Here is a 5,371-nt window from a genome sequence, read left to right on the forward strand (position 1 = left end):
AGAACAAATAAGAATTCAATTCAATTCACTTTTATTTGTAAAGCGCTTTTACAATGTACATTGTGTCAAAGCAGCTTCACATAAAAGGTCATAGTAAATTGGAACAGTGCCGTTTTTTAGTGTTTAAGTTCAGTTCAGTTTAGCTCAGTTCAGTGTGGTTTAATAATCACTACTGAGAGTCCAAACACTGAAGAGCAAATTCATCGATGCGCAGCTCTACTGATACCAAACCATCCAAGCTAGAGGCGACAACAGAGAGGAAAAAAAAACTTCACTAATTGGCGAAAGTGAATTAAAAAAACCTTGAGAGAAACCGGACTCAGTTGGGCACGACCAGCCTGATTTCACAAGAAAATGTAAGTATTTTACGTTTTGGCAGTTTAGTGGCTAATTCGTACGAATTTGCATGAATTCAGTTGTACGAAATTGTACGATTTTAAAAAGAAGGCATAGCACTTAACCATAGCAGGCATAGCACCGTCATTAGGGGATGAGCAAATTGTACTAAATTGTACAAATTAGATCGTACGAATTCATACGAATTAACCACTAAATCAAAAAGTTACGAATTGCCGTGAGATTGTGTTGGCACGACCATTTTAATTTCTCTGCTGGCCAAACGTCTTGTGCAGCGCTGCAGTCTCAGCAAACCAAACTGAAAGTACGAACATCCTTATAAGAAACATCAACACTTGGGATTATTACCTGTGGTTATGAAACCATGTCAAAACTCTACTCAGGAACAGATAGACAGATAGAATATAACTCTGATGATACACATGGCAACTTTTTGAGCAAAGTGTCTTGGCGATTTTTGAAAAAAAACTTTGAGAAATGATGCCATAAATGGGCAACTAGGTGAGAATAAATTTCAACATGGTCGAAATGGCTGGAAACCAGCCTGGAAATGGCCAAAACCCCTCTAAAACCAGGCTGGCCAACCAGCTTAGGCTGGATTAAGCTGTTTTTTTTTTTTGTTTTTTTTTTTAGTAGAGCAGACAAACAAAGAACATTCTAAGCTATGTTAGTTCAACTTATTCTGTGTTTGCAAAAGGCTCTTCAATAGGTATCACTTTAAGGTCTATTTAGGAAAACTTTAAATTTCAAGATGCTCTTTAGGTAAACACGTCACAGACGCTGCACAGCATATGCAAATAAGGACATTGACAATGCTGGTTTTGTTTTTAAATGTATATATATATATATATATATATATATATATATATATATATATATATATATATTGGATGTACATAATTGTGGTAAATTGTTAACCCCAGCTTTATATAGACATTGTGTAAACCAAAGTAACTAGGGCCAGACAGAATCTGCAGTATTTATTTAGTTTTTTCATTTCTGCGCAAGAATAATTGTGGGAGTATCATAACTAAAACCTTAATAAAGGAAATAAAAAGTAATACTTTTTTAACTTGTATTTGAGTGTTAAAATGCCAATTCAATTAAATCCACTTTATTTCATAAACAAAAAAATCTCTGAAATAGTACATCTAAAAGACTGAAAATATTACTTTACAAACTGTATTGTAAATGACTGAATGATATGATATGTAAATGATATGAAAAAAAGTATTTTCATATTAGTCAATAATTATAATGAAATAATTTAAAAACTGATTAAATATGAAATTACATACATTTATTTTGACACCCGTTTTGTGCAGATTGTGTTGAGGTGGATTTCAGAATCTCAGCTTCCACCCAGCCTCATTACCTTTTGCTTCTAAATCCACTCTTCAACTAATCCTGACATTTTTCCAGGAAGGCCTAGACTATTAAAATAATATAATCTGCTACAACATATGAAAAAATGATGTTGATATCCAGGCTGTCCTGACTTTTGACTTTTTTATAAGCAGAACAACTTAAGTCAGCATCAGGTGTTTGATCAGTAAAGGTCAAAAGAACTTGATTTGATTTTATTTGTTTATTTTTGATCAAAAATGTCATACATAAAATATCATTAACAAAAGATAAATTTCAACATGGTCGAAAATGGAGTGGGATGAAGCACAAGCTTATTATTTTTCCACCCCATTACCACAAACTCCATTCGTCTATTACTTAAACTTATTTCTTCTTTTACTCATCCCTTTTTTTACAAGAGACATATTTTATCCTTTTGGCATAAGCAGTCAAACAAATATTTGAGTTGTGATTTTGACACCCTTTAGAAACCACAGATCAGATCATTTTGCAAATGCCAGGTGCTGGAAACAACATCTAGAACACCTTCAGATACAGAAAAATATATAGGCTATTATTAAAACAAAATCAATACAGAGTGTGCCTAATGCCGGTGTCCTAACATTTTATCCTACTCATCAGACCAACACTGTATTTGAAATGGTTCTGAGGTTGAGGTATTAGGTAGGTTAGGGTGAAATTACAGTTCATATCACACTACTCAACATTAAAATTTACACTGGTAGCAAAATCTGATGGGTAGCATATCTTGTCATCAAAATGTGCTTGCTTACCTCCTTTTTGAATGGGAAGTAGGACACTTTCAAAGTACATTCATGAACAATAATTTTGATGAATAATGCATAAATGAATATCTATCTATCTATCTATCTATCTATCTATCTATCTATCTATCTATCTATCTATCTATCTATCTATCTATCTATCTATCTATCTATCTATCTATCTATCTATCTATCTATCTATCTATCTATCTATCTATCTATCTATCTATCTATCTATCTATCTATCTATCTATCTATCTAATCGAGAAAATAAAGTGCAATACTTGCACGGATGGAGTAACCACCAGGTGTCCCCATAGGTTTCAGTATCACTGTCCTGTATCACTGCTGTTTCTTTTACCGGGCGCTAGATGGCGTATTAAGAGGTGAGATGGGTCAAATACAGTAAATGTAGAGAACAATCAGCTTTTATACAGTCCTCAATCACGGCTATAATAATAATTATGAACACTTATTACAGCACAGAGGTCTACTTAACTCCAGTAATAGTTATTAAACATTTGGATTAGCATAGTTTAAAACTAGCATAACACAAGTTATCATCACGGATAGTAATAAAAATGTTACTAGAGCAAATATTAGCTTATTAGGATGATTTCTAAAGGATATATGACACTGAAGACAAGTAATAATGCTTAAAATTCAGCCTTTAAGGGATAGTTCTTCCAAAATATAAAATCATCTGTTATCATTTACTCACACTTCACTTGTTCCAAACCTGTTATAGATTTACTTTCTTAGTAAACTTAGAAAGGTTTAGAGCATAGGTCTCAAACTCAATTCCTGGAGGACTGCAACTCTGCAGTTTTGCTCCAACCCTATTCAATTATACATTATCTAAATAATCAAGGTGTTTAAGAGTAGTCTTGACCACCTTGATTGGTTGCATAAGGTGTAATTGATCAGGGTTGGAGCAAAACTTTGCAGAGCTGCGGCCCTCCAGGAATTGAGTTTGAGAAATATGGTTTGTAGCCACTTTGGAGTGAGAGAGTACAATTTCATTTTTTATTTTATTTGTAATTTTTTTTTTTTTTTGGTGAACTATCCCTTTAAACCACTGGAATAAATTACAATTGAAACATTCAATAGGAAACCTTGTTTATTTTTTCGAAATTTAACAGTTGTATTGCATTATTATTATTATTTTTTTTTTTACATTTTTTTAAAGATTTACAATGACAGAACAGTGTTACAGGTGTCTCACGTCATCATCTACAATTATTTAGCCATCTATTATTCACTCATCAATCAGCGAGTAATTCAAGTCTTAAGGGTAAAATTAACAAAAAATAACTAACTAACTAACTAACAAACTAACTAACTAACTAACTAACTAACTAACTAACTAACTAACTAACTAACTAACTAACTAACTAACAATAAATAAATAAAACATAAATAAAACTAAAAAGTCTTTCAAGATACACTCTCCAAAAACTCCCTGTTTGATTTTCTTTCTATTGTTGAAAGCTAGAAAACATGTACCAAACTTCCATAGTATTTCGACATAAAAAATAAACTTAGAAAGGTTTGGAGCCACTTTGGAGTGAGAAAAAGAGCACAAAATTTGTTTATTGGTGAACTATCCTTCTTATTTGAAATTGTAAGAATTTATCTTCATTTTACAGTTTTATTGCATTTCTTCTTCTTCTTCTTCTTCTTCTTTTTTTTTTTTACATTTATTTAAAGATTTACAATGACAGAACAGTGTTACAGGTGTCTCACATCATCATATACAATAGTATAGCCATCTATTATGCAATCATTCATCGGCTAGTAATTCAAGCCTTTTGTGAAGGGAAGAATTATAAATAAATAAATAAATAAATAAGAAAAAAATTATATCAGATTTCTATCACAAATCATAGGTCAGTTTTTCTAAGGGTAAGAAAATGGCAATCTGATTTATCCATATATTAATTTTCTTGCTAGATACGTACAAAGATATAACACAGATTCTAGTCCATGACTCGGTGTAGAGCAGTTTTACAATTCAGAAGACGAATAACTGGAGATAGGGCAAAAGGTTTACCAATAATATTCTGAACTAATTTGTGTCTCAGAATACAGTTGAAACCAGAAGTTTACCAGTTCTTGCTGTGAAAGAACTGATGACTGTTTTTAACACTTTTGATCTGACTCAGCATGTTCAAGGACCCACACACAATCGTGGACACACTCTTGATCTACCTATAACTAAGGGTTTACACATTTCATCGACTGTTGTTAAGGATGTGGCACTATCTGATCATTTCTGTATCTTTTTTGATATATTGATCACTCCAGCTATTAAAGACAGAACTGTCTCTGTCAGAAAAAGATGCATAAATGAGAACACCACTGAGCAGTTTATGAAGGCCATGTCGCTAGCACCAAGTATATCTGCAGATTCTGTTGATGCTCTCCTTGATTTGTTCAATTCTAAAATTGAGAATGTCATAAATGACATCGCTCCTGTTAAAGTCAAGAAGATGACTGGCAGGCAAAAGGGATCTTGGACAAGGTCACCTAGAGTACAAATGATGAAAAGACAGTGCAGAAAAGCTGAGCGTATGTGGAGAAAGACGAAACTAGTAGTCCATTGTAATATCTATAAAGACAGTCTTCATGCCTTTAATATGGAACTAAACACTGCTAGACAGACTTTCTTTTCAAGCCTTATAAACAGCAACTTAAATAATGCTCGTACACTCTTTGCAACGATAGAGAGACTCACAAACCTCCCCAGTCGAATTCCAAGTGAGCTTCTCTCTGAAAGCAAATGTAATGAGTTTGCTCATTTCTTCACTGATAAGATCAATAATATCAGAAAGGCAATCAGCTCATCCAATCAGTCAAGTTGTGTCGATATCAAACAAGCT

The sequence above is a fragment of the Danio rerio genome, chromosome 3 (assembly GCF_049306965.1).
Source record: "Danio rerio strain Tuebingen ecotype United States chromosome 3, GRCz12tu, whole genome shotgun sequence".
NCBI classification, from domain to species: domain Eukaryota; kingdom Metazoa; phylum Chordata; class Actinopteri; order Cypriniformes; family Danionidae; genus Danio; species Danio rerio.